General features: G+C 38.7%; 1 long non-coding RNA gene and 1 other non-coding gene across 3 annotated transcripts in view; both read left to right on the forward strand.

Annotated features, from left to right (window-relative positions):
- LOC141621755 (uncharacterized) overlaps positions 1 to 23,039 on the forward strand; it is a 45,442-nt gene that overhangs the window by 21,912 nt on the left and 491 nt on the right. Inside the window, exons 3-5 of one of the 2 annotated variants that reach the window (XR_012532643.1) lie at positions 19,646 to 19,751; positions 19,875 to 19,939; positions 20,453 to 20,806. This is a non-coding gene — a long non-coding RNA (uncharacterized LOC141621755). The remainder of the gene's footprint in view (positions 1 to 19,645; positions 19,752 to 19,874; positions 19,940 to 20,452; positions 20,807 to 23,039) is intronic. The other variant, XR_012532644.1, reaches the window with a different exon arrangement.
- On the forward strand, positions 16,982 to 17,088 carry LOC141624669 (small nucleolar RNA R71). Its single transcript, XR_012534475.1, has one exon. It is a non-coding gene; the product is annotated as a small nucleolar RNA R71 (small nucleolar RNA).

The raw sequence follows: 23,039 nt of genomic DNA on the forward strand, positions 1-23,039 counted from the left end.
CTCAAGTTATAAACAAGCAATTATTGTTGTGATGGATCGAGTTGGTTTATATCTTACAATCCTAGGAAAGTTTGGGCCCCGGAGCCGAATCGATTATATTGTACAACACCTACAAGTCGACTTAATCTTCCCTACTCAACAATATGCATGGTCTAATGAGACTCGAGTTGGTTTATGTCTTACAAGTCTCATTGAAAAGATAGGTGATGGGTAAAAAATGCAAGGATTCATAGGCTCACATTTCATCAAACATAACATGTGCATAAGTTGAGATCACAACAAGCAAGCAAATAAACTATGAAAGCATATTAATTTAAGCATGAATCATACCCCATGTTGGTTTCCCCTAATTACCCATTAACCCTAGCTAAGGAAACTACTCACTTATTATCATGTTGAACACGCTAGCAAGGTTGTCAATCATACCAACAAAGTGAAACATGATGAATAAATGAAAGTGATTAACAATAATTAAAGAGAGATTAAGAGAATTATACCTACTAATGATTCCAATAATAAAGCAAAGAATAAAAGAAGTACTTGGATGCTTGATTGAGAGGTTGTCAATCTCCCAATAATAACCCAAATAATCTTCAATTACCCAAAATAAAGGATGAACAAGAGAGAGATTAAGGAAATAAAACTTGTATTAAAACTTGATTAAATGTTGATTACAAGATTAAAGGGAGATTTGATTGATATTAACTACACTAAAGATTGCTAAGAAGAACATGCTCTTCTAATTAGACTAATGGGGTATTTATAGTGGGGATTAGGTGCATGAATTAGGGTTAACTAAGGGCTTAAATGACGATTAAGTCCCTTGTTGAGGAAACGCCGGTCTCTTTTGGAAGACTCCGGTCTCTAAGGAGACTCCGGTCTCTAGAAAAAGATGTGCATCCTTCCTTGAAGCTTGAAGAAGACGAAATGGGTCTGTTTGGGAATCCGGGCGTCTTTAGCACGGGACGGGCGGATTTGGCGGTCTCTGCCCGGGCGTCCAGGTGGTGAAGACGGGCGTCTTCTGGAGCTTTTGCCCGGGCGTCTTGGGGGTGAAGACGCACGGATTGTGGGGTGAAGACGGGCGTCTTATAGGCAATCCGTACGGATTATCAGGTAGTCTTGTTTCTTCTTCTTTTCTTCCTTTTTCTTCATAAAATCCTTGGGGATTTCCTTGGGGATGCAAGGATCTTTTCTCATCATTGCCCATCTACTATAGTATGTACAAAGGCCTTCTAATCTTGTCTCTTCTTGATACTTGGTCATTGAATTCAATCAATTTAGTCTCATTTTGCCATGAAAATGAAAGGTTTGCACTCCTTTTCTACCAAGGACACAAAACCTCAAAGAATATGCAAAACAAAGAAATAAAGACAATAAATGACCCAAATATGCACTAAAAAACATGAGAACAAGGCTAATTCAGGGACTAAATATGCTCTAATTATGGTCACATCAATTATCCCCAAACCGAACGTTTGCTCGTCCCGAGTAAAGAGGTGACAAAGACTAGGACCATTATTAAACTAACCTAATAACATAGCCGATATGAGACAATTAGAGGGTCTCACTCCGCCCCTTCAACTCACAACAAGACAACCATGAGGTAGGATGCCTTCTTGCAAGGCAAGGTGGGTCTTGCCAAAATGGAGACAGATCCAAACATTAAGCACACAAAATCAAATAATGGATGCATCTACAAAAGAATAGCCACTTTCCTCATCTAAGTGGCGGAAATTATCTAGAAGGGAAGCAATTCAAGGGTAGACACTCCTTCATAGATGCAATTTCTTCAAACTACTAAGCCTAGAAGGATACCAATAAATCACCTCCAAGTTGTGTCAAGCTAGGGTACCTTTGTCCTCAATCGTTAAATGCTTTTGTCAAGAGTAGACTCCCTATGGTGTTAGAAAAACTGGAGGATCACGGAATTCCCCCTCTTGCCTAGACAAGAAGAAGGGTCGTCCCCTCTCTACCATGCACAAAAATGGATACGATGGATAAAGGGATCGATAGATATTTTAGTTTCACTTTGGGAGTTTGCTTTTGTTTTTGTTTTTCCCCCCAATTTCTTGTGGCATATAACATTTGAGAACACTTTCTTGCCATTTCTTTTTGATTTTTGGCATTTCAATACTTGACAACTTTCAACTTTTCTTTGCATTTCTTTTGAACATTTTCAAAGTCACCCCATATGTAGTGAGTGTGACTTATATTTTAAGCTTTAGGAGTTCTATTTTTGCTCCTCTTTTCATTTGATGCATTTTTTTTGTAAACATTCTTTCACTTTTCATTTCATTGAACTCAAATTGATTTCTTTTTGTGCCCATTCCCTTTGATGACAAAAATGTGGTAGAACATGGATGCTGGATGGATGCATGGTTTCAAGGGTCACCTTGGAATAAACGGTAGCCAAGGAGTTATCATACCATAAGGTACTCTTGACTAGGCCTTAATCCATGGGTCAAAGGATACTAGCATGACACATCCTAGGGTGTTTTACAAGTATTCTAACAAGCAATGTCTTAAGAAGAAAAAGCATCTACTAGGGCCTATATACACTTGTCAAACTTCCCAAGTAGACGGTTTCACAAAATTTTCTAACATGCAACTACATGCCATGATACAACTAGCATATAAACATCCTAATGCAAATGATTCTACCAACTAATATGACATATAAACTAAATGCAAGTCCTAAGTTCACATTGTTATACCGCATCAATCAAAATAAAGCTACATAGTCATTAACATAAAGAGGAAAAAGGAGATTGGAAAGATCATACCATGCGGTCTTCAATATCCTCATATCTCAGATGTGGCGTAGTCGATCAATGTGAAGAAGGATAGAACAAATACAATATATACAACAATATATACATGACTACACTACAAAGGAAATGAACTTGTTTTTGGTTTTTCAAATTTTTATGGTTTTTCAAATTTTTTTGATTTTTTTTGGATTTTTGAATAAAATTTAAGTTAGAATTCCCCATCCCCACACTAATATGGGCATTGTCCTCAATGGCCAAAATGATGGGAAATCATGCAAGCATGATGCATGAATTCTACACTAAATGCAAGCTACACTAATCTACACTACATGATGCATGGGTTTTTGTTTATGACGGAGAGCGTAATTTAGATTACCTCCCGTTGCGTATGCATGTACTTCCCCAAACCGAGTTAGACATTATTTCTAATGTCCTAAAGTTGGGGTAGTTCATGCACACAAGATGCAATGCATGAAACTAAATTTGTCATTTTGGATTTTCAAAAGTGGGAACAATGAAATAAGAACACCTCAATGGGTCGTGGTGTTAGTCCTCTATGTTGCTAGGACTCTCCAACCATGATCAAGATAAATTAAATAAAACAAAGAAAGAAGTAGACAAACCTCAAGAGGGTAGGAGCCTCCAAAGCTTGCTAGTCTTCCACCATATCATCATTATCATCATCTTCCTCAATAGAAGTTGACTCATCACCACTTCCCTCTTCACTTTCTTGCTCACTTTCTTCATCATCCTCTTCTTCTTCTTCATTAGCCTCTTCCTCAATGCTTTCAACAACCTCATCACCGACAACCTCATCGTCACCCGGAATCTCACCCCTAGATGCACTCGGAAAGAAGACTTCCCTATCCGCCCAACTAGGCAAAGGAAATGAAGGATCAAGTAGTCCTTGCCTAGCTAAATGAAGGAGGGGTGGATATTGGGCTAAGTAAGCATCTTCCCGATCCTTAAAAGCTTGCTTGTGCATCTCTTGCATAAGTAGAGTCATGTAGTCATTGCTTGCTTTAACACCTTCGGGTTTGAACTCTTGATACTTGAATGGATAGGGTGGTGTGACAATGGAAGAGGAGGGCATTTCAATTTCACCCCTTTGTTGACGGATGATGTATTCGGCTTCTTTTGAGAGGGGAAGAAGGTAGTTGGTCCGATGGACACTCAGACGGCAAATCCTGGAAGGCAAAGTAAAAGATCTAGCCTCATTGGTGAGCCACCCATACTTGGTGTCAAGAGGGTTATGAGTGACCCACTTGTACTTTTTAATCATGGCATCCATGTCAATGAGATGACCCCCCTTTTCGCCACATACTTGCTATCCTTGTTGAAATTCGGATCAAAGTACTTAGCCAAAAGAGTGACTAGACCTCCATTTACAATAACGGTGGTGCCTTGCTTTCCACAATCAACATTTAGCCATCTTTCCACCAAAAGTCTTAGATAATTATAAGGCTTGGTGAATTCCCTTCCAATATTTAAGGCCGACTCAAGAAGAACACAATCGAGCTTGGTAAAGTGGTTAGTGTCTTTTCTTGCAATGATGGTATTCCCGATGACATTGTGCCACACTCTAATGCCCGGATGGTGGACTAATAGAGCACGACTAGCATGATAGTTCTCAAATTTCCTCCCAGAAATCGCCTCCCAAAGAGGAGCGGGGTCATACTTTCCAGGATTCTTGAAATAACTAGGTGAATCACTAAGACCCAATGCTTTACCCAATTCATTAAAGGTGATGCGCCTACTCACATTAGCAAGGCGGAACTCGATGTTTTCTCTAGTCTCTACCTTAGTAACTTTCAAAGAACTCAAGAATTCTAAGGTAAGGGAGGGGTATGTCAATTCTCTTGTAGGAAACAATTTTCCCAACCCCATGGCTTCAAAGAAGGCTTTAGTTTGTTCAAGGACACCCAACTTGTTCAAGGCATCTTCACATATGAATTTGGTGGATAAAAAGGATTTTCTAGCATACTTGGCAAATGTATCCCTATGGGAGTTAGAAATGAAAATTACCTCCGGATAGTTCGATAGTTGAGCAATTTCCGGAGTTGTTGATGTTGTTGCTTCCAAGGGAGGTTGTTGTTGTTGCACTTACAAGTTTGAACTAGCTACCACCATAGCCAATGAGGCTTTCTTTGCTTGAAGACTCTTTTGTCTTGTTGAGAGTGCCTTTGCCTTAGGTGCATTTGTTGCTCCTTTTGTCCTTGCCATTGATGATTTAACCAAGAAAAGAGTGAAAATCTTCAATTTCCATGTATACCCAAATCGATTTCAATATGAAAGGCTTTGCCTTTATAATTTCAAAAATCGACTCAAAGGTTGAAGATTTTGGTGCTTGGTTTGATTTTTGTTGAAAGAGGAGTGATTAATTGTTGTTAAAAGGAAGTTTTGATTTGATTTTGTTGAATGTGGTTGAGGAAATCTTGTTTTGGTGATGGAGAGGATGAGGGTTTTGAGTTTTGGGGTTTATGGGTAGTGTTTTGAATGAAGGAATGAAGAAATGAATGGGGGATGGGGTATTTAAAATACCCGAAAAATTTGAAATAGCAGAGGAAGACGGGCGTATTTCCTTCGGGACGCTCGGATTCTGCCTTTTTTGGTTTGAGAATTCTCGCCTAAAGACTGGCGTCTTTCAGCAAAGACGCTCGGATTTATCGATTGCAGGACGGGCGTCTTCTGCTGAAGACGAGCGGATTCTCAGACAGTGAGATTACTTGTTTTTCACAGGCAAAAAGACGGGCGTCTTTCCTTTCAGGGCGGGCGGATTTCTTAAGACGAGCGTCTTCTCCACCAGGACGCTCGGATTCTTCAACAGTCCCAAAATTTCAAATTATGAGCTCAGATAGACGGGCGGATTATGTCAAAGATGCCCGGATTGCCTAAAGACGGGCGGATTCCCATGAAGACGCTCAGATTCTGCCCCTTTTACCCAGATTCAGTTCCATCCGTGTACTTGCATATCCCTTGTCATTTTCCATTCTTCAAATCCCGTGTTCTTCATTGTAGGGGTACTACTAAGGCATGAATAGCCTAGACAATTGCTATCCCCACACTAAGCTAAAGCACTACACATCAATTGAATCGTTAGTCCTTCCCTCACTTCTCTCAAAAATGATAATTATCTTGATCAAGGCATAAAAATCCAAAAATGACAAAAAATGTAATGTAAGAATTAAAATGCGAGTTAGGGAGTTAGAAATATTTACAGATGGTGGTTTAGGGTGGACTCCACCAAACTCTCATCTTTAGTGAGATGTCATGGGGGCATGTCCAAGGTGTTGTTGATGTTGCTCAACACCTTGAAAAAGTAATCAAAAGCTTGTTCATTATCATGATAAAGGTCTTCGATAGACCTTTGCCCTTGTTGTCGTTCTTGATCGATAGCATTACCAATATAGGGATTGAAAATCCCTTCAAACTCATCGTCCCAAAGACCACAAACTTCATCTACTTGATCACTAAAGATCTCTTGTGTCGATGGAGACAACTCTCCCACTTTCTTGTCTTGGCCAATGAGGCCATCCTCTTCATTGCTTGACTTTTGTGAGCTTTTCAAGCTCTCTTTGTTACAATTCACTTTCTCTTCGAATGGAGCATCTTCAATTTTCTTCTTCCATTGGAATTCTGACTTCTTCCTATCATCCTTCCGGCTATAATGATCAACCATAAAACATGGTTCTTGCAAACGGGGAGCTCTCATGGTCTTATCAAGATTGAAAGTTATGCTCTCATCTCCCACTTCTAGAGTGAGCTCTCCATGCTTCACATCAATCACCGCACCCGCGGTGTGTAAGAAAGGTCTTCCTAGAATGATTGGAATGTTGGAGTCTTCTTCCATGTCAACAATGACAAAGTCCAACGGGATGAAAAATTTCCCAATTCTTACGGGAACATCTTCCCATTTCCCTAATGGTGTCTTCGTCGATCTACTCGGCCATTTGGAGTGTGATATTGGTGCATTTAAGCTCTCCCATCCCTAACCTTTTACTCACCGAGTACGGCATAATACTCACACTAGCCCCTAGATCACATAAGGCTTTGTTGATCGTGGTGTCGCCAATGGTACACGGTATTGAGAAGCTTCCCGGATCTTTGAGTTTTGGAGGTGAACTCCCTTGAAGGATTGCACTACTCACCTTAGTGAAGGCGATAGTCTCAAGCTTCCGGATCGACTTGTTCTTTGTGAGGATGTCTTTCATGTATTTTGCATAGGCCGGCACGTGATTGATTAATTCCGTGAAAGGAATTGAGACTTCCAAATTCTTCATAATTTCCATAAATTTTCCAAGTTGGTCATCAAATTTGGGCTTGGCTTGACGACTCGGAAAAGGAAGTCTAATCACAATGGGCTCCTTCTCCTTGACCTTGTCTTCATTTTTCTTTGAAATTTCTTCTTTTGATGGTTCTCCATCCTTGGAGGTTTGCACAATTTTATCTTTGTCACTAACTTCCACAACTTCATCCTCAACTTGCTTTTTCGGTGCTTCATACCTTGTACCACTTTTCAAGTGAATGGCACTAACCATTTCATGTCTTGGGGGATTACTTTGAGGTGGTAATTGCCCTTTTGTCTTTGTGAGCTTGAAGATGCTAGTTGAGTTAATTGGGTTTCCAACATTTTGGTGTGAGCTAGGATGTTGTTGATGGTGATTTCCTTTGCTTGACTATCCTTTTGCATTTGTGTGAAAAACTCTTGTTGATTCTTTTGCATTTGGAGGACCGCTTTTTGACCATCAAAACCTTGGTCATTTTGTTAATTGTATGGAGTTTGATTTTGGTAACCTTGGTTTTGGTTGTAAAAGGGTCTTTGATTTTGGTTTCTCATGGGAGGTGGGGTGTATGTTGGTTGAGGGTTTTGAACATTTTGGCTTTTGTATGAGAGATTTGGATGGAATTTGGTGTTTTCATTGTAATAGTTTGAATAAGGGGTACTGTAGGGTTAGATCCGTATAAAACCCTTTCTTTATAGGATTATAACGTAAAATTATATGTAGTTTATAGTCATAAAACAAAAACATGATGAAGACGATAAAGATGTAGAAATAACCTTCGGTCCTAGTGCAAAAGGCAATGAGAGATTAAAGCAAATCTCCTCCTAAACGATGCACCCAAGATAGTCCGAGTAATGCCCTTGTGCTAGATCAATTCCTCTAATTGCCTTTGCAATATTGAGAGGATAGTTTTGTGAGTTGTGTTGGATGTGAGATCCGGAATTCAGGAGGCACAATTCCCAAAAACCCTAATTCTTTTTGTCAAATGAATATTAGGTTACAAAGAGGAGGGACTCCCTCTTTGTATCATTCGGCCAAACCGAGTGAGTAAGAGAGAAATGGGCTTCCATTTCCTCTTCACTTAAACTCGTGGTCCGGTCCAAAACTTGCTAAGTGTATACGACGCGGTTTAATTATAAACTGTTATCGGTTATCGGAAATTAAGGCATCAACTAATAATACGGGTTAGTTGAATTATTAATACATGTCCGACAAAACAATATTGTATAATTATATTCAATATACATTTAATTTAAATATAAAACGCTTATATTTAATTTTACGAATTAACTGGTTAATTCGCCTTTAGCTCATGATATCTCAACATCACATTTAGACTAATTATTAGTCAAATAACTCAGACTAACTGGTTAGTCAAATTTGGCATCTATATGACTGTGTTTTCATACCGTCACATCACTCAAGACGTATCCTATAGGTGTGACTTTTAGGGACCAGATTGATCACCGCATCGTATGACAATAACGTCAAACTTATCTAGCAAGCCAACCGTTATTGATAAACGTGGATCAACTGATTATGATACAAAGTATACCCTTTGATCCTTTTAGAGATTTATAAGTCCTTGCACTAACTGTTAAGGACACCAACCCCAACAAGCTCCCACTTGTCCGTACAAGTGTATGTGCAATGACGTTATCCGCACTAACTGGAGGACACTACCTCCAACAAACTCCCACTTGTCCGAACAAGTGTATGTGCGATAACCGATTCTCATATTCATTTAAAATTTCTCCCACTCAATGTAAAACAATTTGCGGATCCGGATCCACAAAGGTCGTATTTTACAATCGATCTGGATCAAGAGTGGTTTCCCAGACTAGAGAGTAACTTAACCGATAAAACGAATCCGTATCCGAGCATGGCCATGCATTTCGATTCTGACTCCTCGAGTGGCCCCGAGAAATATCGAGTACCGATAAAGGCTGAATATTTCCTTCAACTCGAACTCCTTCCGATCTAAGCACAGCATGAAATGACCCAGAAACAATCTACTTGGCCCCCTGTTACGGATGACCGTGAGAAAGAAACCAAAGTCACCCAAAATCTGCCTTAGTCTCAAGAGACAGTCGATAGTCAAAAGAATCGACTCTTAGGATCACCATGGAGGTCCTATCCACGACCGGGCATCGAATGTTATAAAACATTTAGGACTCCACGTCGATGTCACAATTGTGTCCTACGAAATATCCGTATAAAATGCCTCTGTGATTGGTCGGTCAACCTTTGTTGACTTATGGCTAGTTGAACCCACCATCAACCAACGTCACAAAATAATTGCGAGTTATCGGCTCATGTGGGCAATTAAGGACTAAGAAAAATATAATGTTTTTGCAGTTCACTTTGTGGTGTTCAAAATTTGTCGTACAAATCCACATGAAAAACAAAATATATATATAAAATATCAAAACGATGATGTTGTATAGAGTACAAAAGCGAATGAATCTAATCCATAAAAGAGTACTACAACTTAGGAACACGTTTAATTCCCATGGAATTAACGTGCCCTTCATGCTTATCTTGTCGTAATGCTTTAGTGAGAGGATCTGCTATGTTGTCATCTCAGAGCAATCTTTTCTATCACTACATGTCTTTTGCTCCACGTAATCCCGGATTAGATGAGCTTTCCGTTGTACATGTCTAGACTTGTTGCTAGACTTTGGCTCCTCAGCTTGGAAGATGGCACCACTATTGTCGCAATAGATGGTGATCGGGTCATTCGAACTAGGCACTACAGATAGCCCATGTAAGAATTGACGCATCCATATCGCTTCCTTTGTAGCTTTAGACGCGGCATAGTACTCGGACTCGGTCGTAGAATCCAGAACATTTGTTTCGAACTCTTCCGGTGATCAGCGCCATTAAGAGTAAAACGAATCCTCGACCGAGATTTCGAGTCATCACGATCCGTTTGGAAGCTAGCATCTGCACAGGTTGCGCATGCGCACTTTTGTTCGCCTCCATAAGTCAATGCCCAATCTTTAGTCCTCCGTAGGTACTTAAGAATGTTCTTGACAGCCAACCAATGTGATTCACCCGGATGTCGTTGGAATCGACTTGTCATACTCAATGCATATGCCACGTCGGGACGTGTGCATATCATGGCATACATGATAGATCCTATTGCCAAGGCATAAGGTATCCGTGCCATGCGCTCTTTCTCTTCCGGTGTCTCTGGTGCCTGAGATTTGCTCAAATGCACCCCTGGAGACATAGGAAGGAACCCCTTCTTGGAGTTAGTCATCTTTGAATCTCTCTAGGACTTTGTCTATGTAAGACTCTGGATCGAGAGATAGCATCCATCGTGATCTATCTCGATAGATACGGATGCCTAGAATTCTTTGTGCCTCTCCCAGATCTTTCATCCGGAAATGGTTTTTCAACCATACTTTCACCGAAGTTAAGAGAGGTATGTCATTCCCAATCGGGAGTATGTCGTCAACATACAATATTAGGAAGACAATCTTGCTCCCACTCGACTTGATATATAAACATGGTTCCTCGACCGATCGAGTGAATCCATTTTCTTTTATCACTTGGTCGAAGCGATGATTCCAACTCCTTGATGCTTGCTTAAGTCCATAAATGGAACGCTTAAGCTTGCACACTTTCTTAGGATGTCTTTGGATCGATAAAACCTTCGGGTTGTACCATGTACAACTCTTCCTCCAAAAAGCCGTTTAAGAAGGCGGTTTTCACGTCCATTTGCCAAATTTCATAGTCATGAAAAGCGGCAATCGCTAAGATAATCCGGATGGAACGCAACATGACTACGGGTGCAAAAATCTCATCGTAGTGCAAACCTGGCACTTGGGTGAAACCTTTAGCAACTAGTCGTGCTTTGTAGATATCTTGTTGACCTTCCACAGAATGCTTTATCTTGTAAAGCCATTTGCATTGAAGGGGACGAACCTTAGCAGGTAAGTCAACAAGATCCCATACGTTGTTCTCATACATAGAGTCCATCTCGGATTGCATGGCCTCAAGCCATAGCTTTGAGTCGAAACTAGTCATGGCACCTTTATAGGTTGCGGGTTCACTACTCGTCAAGAGTAGAACATCATCTATATCATGTTCCTCGACCATACCAATGTATCTGTCTGGAGGAATAGAGACTCTTCCCGACCTCCTAGGTTCCTCAGGAATATTTACCGCAGCCGGGATTGAAGGAATAGGTTCCTCCAATGGTTGCTCGGTGTTTGGTTCTGGAATCTCCGACAGGTCGAAGGTTCTATCACTCTTTGCATTCTCGAGAAATTCCTTCTCTAAGAATGTCGCACTAGCCGCAACAAAAACACGTTGTTCGGTTGGCGAATAGAAGTAATGACCACGTGATCCTTTAGGATAACCTATAAAGTATGTCTTGACCGATCGCGGGCCGAGCTTATCTTCGTGTCTCCACTTGACATAAGCCTCGCAGCCCCAAACCCGTATAAAGGACAAGTTAGGGACCGTTCCCTTCCATAGTTCATATGGAGTTTTGTCAATGACTTTAGACGGACTTGGTTAAGTATTAGAGCGGTGACAAAAGAGCATAACCCCATAATGAATCGGTAAAACCGTGTGACTCATCATGGATCGAACCATATCAAGTAGTGTTCGATTTCTCCGTTCGGACACACCATTGGTGAGGTGTTCGGTGGAGTTAAGCGTAGGGCGATCCCACGTCTTTAAGGTGTTGATCAAACTCGTGAGAAAGATACTCGCCACCACGATCTGAACGTAGTGTTTTTATCTTTCTACCAAGTAGGTTCTGTACCCTATTTTGGTATTCTTTGAATTTCTCAAAGGATTCACTTTTGTGCTTCATTAAGTAGACATAACCATATCTACTTAAATCATCCGTGAAAGTGATGAAATACCTATAGCCTTCTCGTGCGGTGATTGACATAGGTCCACATATATCTGTGTGTATGAGCCCTAATAGGTCAGCAGCGCGCATTCCAACACCTTTGAAGGAAATACGAGTCATCTTACCGATGAGACATGATTCACACGTGCCAAATGATTGAAAATCAAAGGCCGAGATGGCTCCATTTTTAATGAGTCATTTTACGCGTTTCTCATTAATGTGTCCCATGCGGCGGCGAGTGCCATAGATATGTTTGATCTTTATCACCTACCTTTAACTTTTTATTCATTACGTGTAATATTTCGGTCGTCTGATCTAAAACATAAATTCCGTTCAAGGAGATCGCCTTGCCATAAATCATATTGTGTAAAGAGAAAATGCAAGCATTATTTTCTATTACAAATGAAAAACCAAGTTTGTCAAGTGCGTAAACCGAAATAATGTTTTTCGAAAGACTAGGAACATAATAGCAATCATATAATGATAACTCAAATCCGCTAGGAAGCTGGATCACATATGTCCCCTTTGAGATGGCAGCCACTCTTGCTCCATTCCCAACACGCAGTCAACCTCACCCTTTACGAGAGGCTCGAGATTTCGGAGGCCCCGCACATGATTACTGAGATGAGAACCACAACCAAGTATCTAGTACCCAAGTTCGTAACTTGCATGGTTAATCTCAATCATATGAATAAAAGTAGAAGGAGAAGACATACCAACAGGTTTAACGCGACCCGCTTTTATGTCCTCATGATAAACAGGACATGTCCGCCTCCAATGCCCGATCTTGTGGCGGTGATGGCATTCCATGTTTTCGGTTTTGCTCTTTGTCGCGCTTGATGAGTTGCTCGACTCACCAGGCCCACTCTTACCTGGACCCGACTTCTTAAACTTCGGTTTACCTCACGCTAGGTTTGCTCGAGCTTTGCCCTTACCTTTCCCTTTGTTTGACACAACGAGAACATCTTGTTTCATGCTCCCACCGAACTTCATGTCCTTCTCGGTGCATGCGAGAAGGAGTGCGATTCATGGGGAGTTTTCTTCAAATCATTCATATAGTAATTCGCTCTAAATTGCGAATAACCATCGTGGAGTGAATGAAGAATACGGTCGATAACAATATTCTCGCTGATGTTACAATTAAAGGTCTCCAGTTTCTCGACATTCTCAATCATGCCGAGAATGTGTGGGCTAACCGGTTGCCCTTTCGAGTCTCGCATCAAAGAAGCGAGTGGTATGCTCATAGGTCACGATTCTCGGTGCTTTCGAGAATTCCTTAGTGAGCGTGGTGAAAATCTTGTTTGCACCATGGGCTATGAAGCGTTTCGGCAAATTGGGTTCCATTGCAAAAATGAGTACGTTTTTAATCGCACCCGCTTCCATACAGAAATCATTAAACTTGGTGATTTCAGAAGCTCTAGCCGTGGGACCTGGGTTTGCCGGGAGTGGCTCTAATAGATATTTGAGCTTCCGTCGCCAGCGGCGGCAAAGCATTCCGTAATGCCGCCTCCCGGTCCGCGAAGTTGGATCCATCATTCTTGATCGAGTAGACGATTCATCCGATTCATGAAGATCCGGCCAGGACTCACGGTCCAATGTGGCACTTGGCATTGGGTTATCACTTGAACCAACCATTTGTTGTTTAGCAGTTTAAAATCGTGATCTACACTGAAAAAGAAAGAAAAACAAAACGAAATAAGCAACTCATCGAGGTGATTTAAGTCTATTTTAAAATTCATTTTAAAACATGTAGACTCTCGCACTTGCATAATTGATCTCCCTCAAGAAAGATACAAGTGATCCCAAGACTCAATTTCCGTAAATTGATAAGCCAACTGTTTAGCTAATTCTTTCGTAAGAACTCTTGGTCGATAGATTTCTGTAAATCCTATCTATTAGTCCACCATAGTCACAGGATCGTACGAGTGACCATAGTGTTGAGATAAAATAAGTCAATCGGTTCCAATTTACCCGACGTAGAAGGGGTCATAGTATGCCTACCGACGAAGAAGGGAGTCCTTGGAGTTTGACCTATAAAGACCGTTCTCAATTTTGGTTTATACGAGGAAGATCCCATCAACTTAATTATAATTCATTTTAAGTGAACGAAAAACTAGCGTCTGCGTGAATGAATCAATTTAGGTGATGGCTTAGCATGATCGTGTGACATACGAATGTCAATGAAAACTAACTCGTGACCTCTATATGTGTCGGTTTTTCATGCAATAATTAGGTGGTTTGGTTTTAGGCGGAAAATGATGCAAGCTATCGTTACAATAAAATAAATAAATGAATGCGATACGTAAATAAAAATTCCTAGTGTGGCCTATCCTAGTAAAAAGAACAAAATACAACTTTGGAATCCACCGTTGGACCCGAAAAGCTTGTCTTGATGTTCCATCTTCATCCAAGTAGCGGGAGTGAGCATCCGGTCTCCATCTTTAGTCTTCTCAAGAATTACAATTTAAAATTTACAAATATAAACCTATTTACATTCTAAATAAAAACTGTAATTAAAAGAAATAAAAATGGAGATACGAGATCTCAAAATACAACCAAGACCGTGTTCCATCATTACGGTAACACGTTCTACTAAGGCCACACTAAGTTACAACCGTTTGCAAAATAATTAAATACGTAATTAAAAGGCATTCAAAACATTCAAAATATATATAATAAAACGATAAATATAATGCATCAACTAAATTAAATTAATTCGTGACATAATTCCGTAATTATGTTTAATTTATCCAAACCACCAAAGATAATTAAAATTATGTGACAAAACCGCTTCATCAACTTAATTTTAATTCGATATAATCCGTTACTTTAAATTTTTAAAGTAACTTTAATTTACGTGGGTGAACCGTTTCACTAACAAGCGAGAGCATAAAAAAAACGTTTTATGCATAAAAGGGGCGAAAAAAAACAGAAAAATTTTTTTTTTTTTCTTCTGTACTGTTGACGTGAACAGTACCAGGGGCCAAAAAAAATTTTTTTTTTTTTTTTAAAAAAACGGCAGAAATGCCGAGAGCCTCTAAAGGCCAAAAAAAAAAAAATTTCACACGGCTCAATTTGTGAGCAAAGAAAGATCAAAACAAAGCGGTTTGATTAAAACACAATTGCAATTTACTCTAATCCGGATTAAAATAAAAATACAATTGACATGTTCTTCACATTTTGTTGTAATTATCGATTAAAACAACAAATCGCTAAGAACAACACGAAAACAAGAGATCAAACGATCTAACAAAATTTTGTGGCACGCAAATCAATGCAATAAAAACAGAAAACAGGCCGTGTACAGTAAAGGCCACACGGTTTTCATAAAAAAAAACAGATTTGCCGAAATAAAAATTGCCACACGAAATTTTATGCAATGATTTTAACCGATCTTTAACATATAGCGATGAATATCGATTACATAGACAATATGCAAAGATCAAAATTAAAACAAGACAATCAACACCGTGTAAACTAGACACGGTTTCCAACAATCACAAAAAAAAAAAACGCAGCAAATTTTTTTTTTTTAAAAAAATGCCGAGACCAAAAATTAGGCAAATGAGACCATTTTTTGAACAAAATTCATCGTTTCAACAATCGTTTGATGAAAAACACATATAAAAATTTACGTGGCCTCGCTCTGATACCACTTGTAGGGTTAGATCCGTATAAAACCCTTTCTTTATAGGATTATAACGTAAAATTTATATGTAGTTTATAGTCATAAAACAAAAACATGATGAAGACGATAAAGATGTAGAAATAACCTTCGGTCCTAGTGCAAAAGGCAATGAGAGATTAAAGCAAATCTCCTCCTAAACGATGCACCCAAGATAGTCCGAGTAATGCCCTTGTGCTAGATCAATTCCTCTAATTGCCTTTGCAATATTGAGAGGATAGTTTTGTGAGTTGTGTTGGATGTGAGATCCGGAATTCAGGAGGCACAATTCCCAAAAACCCTAATTCTTTTTGTCAAATGAATATTAGGTTACAAAGAGGAGGGACTCCCTCTTTGTATCATTCGGCCAAACCGAGTGAGTAAGAGAGAAATGGGCTTCCATTTCCTCTTCACTTAAACTCGTGGTCCGGTCCAAAACTTGCTAAGTGTATACGACGCGGTTTAATTATAAACTGTTATCGGTTATCGGAAATTAAGGCATCAACTAATAATACGGGTTAGTTGAATTATTAATACATGTCCGACAAAACAATATTGTATAATTATATTCAATATACATTTAATTTAAATATAAAACGCTTATATTTAATTTTACGTGGTTAATTCGCCTTTAGCTCATGATATCTCAACATCACATTTAGACTAATTATTAGTCAAATAACTCAGACTAACTGGTTAGTCAAATTTGGCATCTATATGACTGTGTTTTCATACCGTCACATCACTCAAGACGTATCCTATAGGTGTGACTTTTAGGGACCAGTTGATCACCGCCATCTGTATGACAATAACGTCAAACTTATCTAGCAAGCCAACCGTTATTGATAAACGTGGATCAACTGATTATGATACAAAGTATACCCTTTGATCCTTTTAGAGATTTATAAGTCCTTGCACTAACTGTTAAGGACACCAACCCCAACAGGTACCACTCTTGTATGCTTGGAAAGCATTCACTTGTTCATTTGTCCCCCTACATTCACCTTGGTCATGTCCCAAAGTTCCACAATTCTCACATATCCCACTTGGGATTGATGAAGACGCCGTCATGGCATTAACATGATGCTTTGGTGATTTTGAGGCTTCTTCAAGTCTAGCCATAGCTTTTTCAAACTTCAAATTGATGGTATCAATGTGAGAACTAAGTTGAGCACCCAATTGAGTAATGGAGTCCACTTCATGCTTTCCTCCTCTAGTAGCCTTGCAAGGTCTACTATATTGTGAGATATGGACCGCCATTTCCTCAATTTTATTCCAAGTTTGATTGTCATCAATTTCGGTGAACATTCCATTTGATCCCATGTTGAGAATGTTCCTTGAATCTTCATAAAGACCGTTCCAAAATTGTTGTACCAAGAACCACTCGCTAAGTCCATGGTGAGGACATGAGCGATAAATTCCCTTAAACCGCTCCCAAGCTTCATTCAAATATTTTTCATCCCTTTGCTTAAAGCCCGTGATTTGAGCTCTTAGCATGTTAGTCTTTTCCGGTGGATAGAACTTTTTGTAGAAAGCTAGAGCCAACTTCTTCCAAGAATCAATTCCGAGAGAAGCCTTATCAAGGCCTTTCAACCATTTTTTTGCGGTGCCAATTAGAGAAAAAAGAAATAAGACTCATCGAATTTGGTCTTGAGTTACACCGGTTTGAGAAATCGCATCACAATAGTCACAAAAAGTCTCCATATGAGAATGAAGGTCTTCACTAGGCATCCCCCCAAATTGGCTTCTTTCGACTATTAGATAAATGCAGATTTGGCAATAAAATTTCCGGTTAGATGTTGTGGTGTGGGAGTAACATTGGGTAGGTTCTCCTCGGTGGGTACGGAATGTGATGAAAACTTAGGCATTGTGGGTTGATTTTGTGTTGGATTTTGTGTTGGGTTCTCCTCACCTTCTCTTGCAAAAGGGTTGATGAACTCAATAGTATTTGGTCGAATATCTACAACCTCACCAATACCTCTCAAAGTTCTCCTAGCAAGTCTCCTATTGGTTGTTAAAGTCCTTTCAATTTCGCGATCAATGGGTAACAAGTCACCTTGTGACCTTCTAGACATGCAAAATATCAAACAACTCGAAAACAATTAGAACAAACCTTGAGGAGTTTTACTTCCCCAAGGCAAAGAAAGACACAACTAATAACAATGTAAGAAAATCTAAATCAAGTTAACACCGTCCCCGGCAACGACGCTATTTTTGGTCGGGTTTACTATTTTTCGGTTACTTGTCGTTAGGAGCACCTAGACCAAAACACAATTTATAACTTCACAAACAACTCTACAATTAGTATAGAGGCAAGTAAAGGTCGGATCCCAAGGGACGGGAATTGAGATGAGATTTCTATTGCAATTAGCGGTGTCTTAAGGGTGTAACAATTGGGGTTTGATGTAGAAGATCACTAAACTAAATAACAATGAAAGTAAACAAGCAAGATGAATTAAAAGAGATGTAAACAATTGATAAAAGGCACTAGGGTGTCATGGGGTCATATAGGATTCATGGGAATTGGTCATACAAACATATTCTCAAGTTATAAGCAAGCAATTATTGTTGTGATGGATCGAGTTGGTTTATATCTTACAATCCTAGGAAAGTTTGGGTCCCGGAGCCGAATCGATTAGATTGTACAACACCTACAAGTCGACTTAATCTTCCCTACTCAACAATATGCATGGTCTAATGAGACTCGAGTTGGTTTATGTCTTACAAGTCTCATTGAAAAGATAGGTGATGGGTAAAAAATACAAGGGTTCATAGGCTCACATTTTATCAAACATAACATGTGCATAAGTTGAGATCACAACAAGCAAGCAAATAAACAATGAAAGCATATTAATTTAAGCATGAATCATCCCCCATGTTGGTTTCCCCTAATTACCCATTAACCCTAGCTAAGGAAACTACTCACTTATTATCATGCTGAACATGCTAGCAAGGTTGTCAATCATACCAACAAAGTGAAACATGATGAATAAATGAAAGTGATTAACAATAATTAAAGAGAGATTAAGAGAATTATACCTACTAATGATTCCAATAATAAAGCAAAGAATAAAAGAAGTACTTGGATGCTTGATTGAGAGGTTGTCAATCCCAATAATAACCCAAATAATCTTCAATTACCCAAAATAAAGGATGAACAAGAAAAGATTAAGGAAATAAAACTTGTATTAAAACTTGATTAAATGTTGATTACAAGATTAAAGAGAGAGTTGATTGATATTAACTACTCTAAAGATTGCTAAGAAGAACATGCTCTTCTAATTAGACTAATGAGGTATTTATAGTGGGGATTAGGTGCATGAATTAGGGTTAACTAAAGGCTTAAATGACGATTAAGTCCCTTGTTGAGGAAACGCCGGTCTCTTTCGGAAGACTCCGGTCTCTAGGGAGACTCCGGTCTCTAGAAAAAGATGTGCATCCTTCCTTGAAGCTTGAAGAAGACTAAATGGGTCTGTCTGGGAATCTGGGCGTCTTTAGCACGGGATGGGCGGATTTGGCGGTCACTGCCCGGGCGTCCAGGTGGTGAAGACGGGCGTCTTCTGGAGCTTTTGCCCGGGCGTCTTCTGGAGCTTTTGCCCGGGCGTCTTGGGGGTGAAGACGCGCGGATTGTGGGGTGAAGACGGGCATCTTATAGGCAATCCGCACGGATTGTCAGGCAGTCTTGTTCCTTCTTCTTTTCTTCCTTTTTCTTCATATAATCCTCGGGGATTTCCTCGGGGATGCAAGGATCTTTTCTCATCATTGCCCATCTACTATAGTATGTACAAAGGCCTTCTAATCTTGTCTCTCCTTGATGCTTGGTCATTGAATTCAATCAATTTAGTCTCAATTTGCCATGAAAATGCAAGGTTTGCACTCCTTTCCTACCAAGGACACAAAACCTCAAAGAATATGCAAAACAAAGAACTAAAGACAATAAATGACCCAAATATGCACTAAAAAGCATGGGAACAAGGCTAATTCGGGGACTAAATATGCTCTAATTATGGTCACATCAGTTCCACCTCATAATAACTTAAGGTCATTATTGCAGATTTTATAAATCTCATTTCTTACAAATGAAGTGTGTAACAAAGGGAATAAACGGGCAATTGCATCAGAGCATGTATTTGAGGCCCAACAGGTGAGTGTCAACAACTGTAAGTATCTGTAAGTTGTTCTCTTGACAATAGTTCTAATGTTCTGACCTATTTGAACTCTTGGAATATATTATCTTCAAAGAATGTTTGTATTGAGAGATTTTATTTGTTCTCTTTTTACAGTGCGAGGCTAAAAAAGATCGAAATTTAGAATTACAGATAGGAAGACAACTATTCACTATTTAATGGTAACATCCAATTTTTCTTCTTATTCTATTCACTTAAATGATTTAAAATGTGTTGCTCTTATTTTATTCGCATAAATGGTACGAAAGAGGAACTCAATATGTATACTTTTCTTTCTAATTGTCAAGTGATTGTTTTTGGCTACTCTCTTAGTTGTTATCGTACAGATACAAGTATCGTGCTTGTCAAGGAGATGATGAATTTGATATTGCCAGTGGAGGAAAAGTTATATATATCTTCTCATGTTGCCATGACACAACTCTTTCTTTTATAGTTTCCTTAGCTTCATCTTAAAATTGGTAGCCATGGTCTAGTAAAGTGATGAGTTTTTTTGGTCCGTTAATTTTTTTTGCATTGCATTTGGACTTTGTATGACCTGGAATGTGTTCATACTTTCTCTAGAATGGACAACTATTTGTGTCAGCTATTTTTTGTATGATCAAGATCTGCAGTGTGATGTTCTATGGGAACTTGCTTCTCGAAATATACCTTGGGAGAATTTAAATTTGATGTAGGTATTTGTTATTGGTCGTGGCTTGCAGTAGGTGGCCAAGGTCTAGGGTGGGTATGGCTTGTTCGATTTACGCTTAGGCAACATGAATTTTGTTAAATTTTTGTCGTTTTTTTCGACTTTGGACTGAACATCCTATAGTCTTTAATCTATTATTCTACTGCCTCTTTTCTCATGTAGCGACTGTTACTTCTAAAGGGCTAAGTTCTAGTTATGCTGACCTTTAGACGCTTATTACTGTTACTTTATTTCAGGTTGCTTAATTTGCGAATATGAGGAAGCAACTTTGAGTTTTAGAGGATAGGCTGGTTTTATGGTGCACCTCGCTTGACAGATGCATGCTTTGTCTAATTGTAAGGTGAAGAGTCCCACTCCTGCATGCTTAGCGTGTTCATGTTCATTTACCCAACAGATGCTACAATGGAAGCGATTTATCTGGAAAATTGCATTTTCATTTACTTGTTTGATGAGATGCTGTAAGAGCATCTAAAGCAATACATGATAGGACAGGGTTGTTGTACTCATTTACATGCTTATGAATATTTATGATTGATTAGTTTTAAGGGCGTCTAAACCAACCTCTACTTCAATATAAACAATTAAACATTATCATCGTCAGAAAACATTAAGTTGTGGTTGCTTTGATACCCTTTTAATGCTATGCTTATAAGCAAATTTGACCCCTAGTTTAGAAGGTAAAACTTAGGCAAGTGCAATTGTTTCAGTATAATATAGTAGTGGATATCACCAAGGAGTTATAGAGAATTGAGGAACATTATAAATTTTAAGTTGAATGTTACTTCTTACTCGAAAGGTTTGTTTTAAGTCCTCTTTCGTCAATGCTCTTCTGTAGTGATGCATCAGATTTAAGACGTTGTAGACATAAATATCATAACCTCAATGTAGTTACACTACTACAAATCCAGGCAACTACAACGCCCCTTTAACAACGATTATTCACGAAAATCACAATAGACGTTGTAGAATGTATGGCGCGAATTTTACTAAAATCAATTACAACGGGTATGGTTATAAAAACCGTTGTTATTAGTTTTAAAAACGGGTCACACATGCACAACCGTTGTTAATAATTTGGCGCAAAATTGGCGCAAAGTTAGTGAAAAGTAATCACAACGGTTATTTTTGAAACCCGTTGTTAAAACATATTTAACAACGGGTGTTTTTTACACCCGTTGTTAAAACTTATTTCACAACGGTTGTTGTTTAATAACCGTTGTCAATACCTTCCATACTATAAACCACACAAACAAGTCATGCTGCAGCCCACAAAACACAACCCTTAATACACAAACACAAACACAAACACAAAGACAAACAAACACAAAACACATACACACTCTCTTTCTCTCTTTTTCTATTTCTCTCTTTCTCATCGTCGCTTTATCTTCTCGCCGTCACTGTGATTTCATCGTCTATTACGTTCGTATTTATCGGGTAAATCTCAAATCCTTTGTTAGTTTCATCGTCATTATTTTCTTTTTCTATTTATTTCTTTTGCATGTATGTGTTTTTATCGACCATTATGTTATTTGTTTAAGTATTGTTCGCATAATTAGTTAGTAAAACAATGAAGAAGCAAGATGAAGAAGTAAGATAAACATAATTAATATATATATATATATATATATATATATATATATATATATATATTTATAAATACATAAATTAAAAAAAAATTACATATGTAAAAATGCAATTCTTATATTTTCATGGAGGAACTTATTCTGCTCTATCGTATCCGTCCTCTCCTCCTTGGCTATTTGGAGGTTCCGTTCAGCCAGCTTGCTATATCGTCATATAGCCGCAATCTTGCCGCTCCGTCAAGCCATCTTCTTTGGCGTGCTTCGGTGCGGATCGAGCATCCGCAAGGTAGCTCCTGAAACTTTCCTCAATATGGAGGCACCGGCGGATGAAGTTGTTGTTGTTCTCGATCATGGTAAGAGTCTTAAGGATGAAATCATTCATTTTGTTGGAGTTTTTTGAGTTTGATTTGAAAGATTAAGTAGAGTTTGTTTTAGCAGTTAGAGTTTGGAGATGAATATATGAGATAATGGAAATGTTAGTTGAGATATGCAATTTATTTATACTAAGCAATGTGTGGGTTGAGTTAATTGCTTTTTAATTAATATATATGTTAGGAAGTTGTGCCATAATCATCATCATATCTCTCAATAATGCTGCTTCAAATCCTATTACTAACCCTTCTCATTCCATATTATCCGTTCATATGTACAGTGATGCCAGTAATAATGCATGCATCGGAATTCTAACAGGCCGTAATTATGCATGCATCTAATATTTAATTTAATTTTTTTAAATTTTTTAAGAACAAACAACAACGGTTATTTTAAAACAACCCGTTGTCTTTAGTTATAACAACGGTTTTGTATATTAAAACCCGTTGTTATAACTTTCCCCCCAAAATTGAGTCACACTTTCCACAACGGGTTTTTATACATAAAACCGTGGTTAATAGTTTTAACAACGGTTTCCTTAAGTAAACCAACCGTTGTTAAAACCTTCTACAACGGACGCTTTAACAACGTCCGCTTTTTTATATAACAACGGTT

The sequence above is a fragment of the Silene latifolia genome, chromosome X, assembly GCF_048544455.1.
Source record: "Silene latifolia isolate original U9 population chromosome X, ASM4854445v1, whole genome shotgun sequence".
NCBI classification, from domain to species: domain Eukaryota; kingdom Viridiplantae; phylum Streptophyta; class Magnoliopsida; order Caryophyllales; family Caryophyllaceae; genus Silene; species Silene latifolia.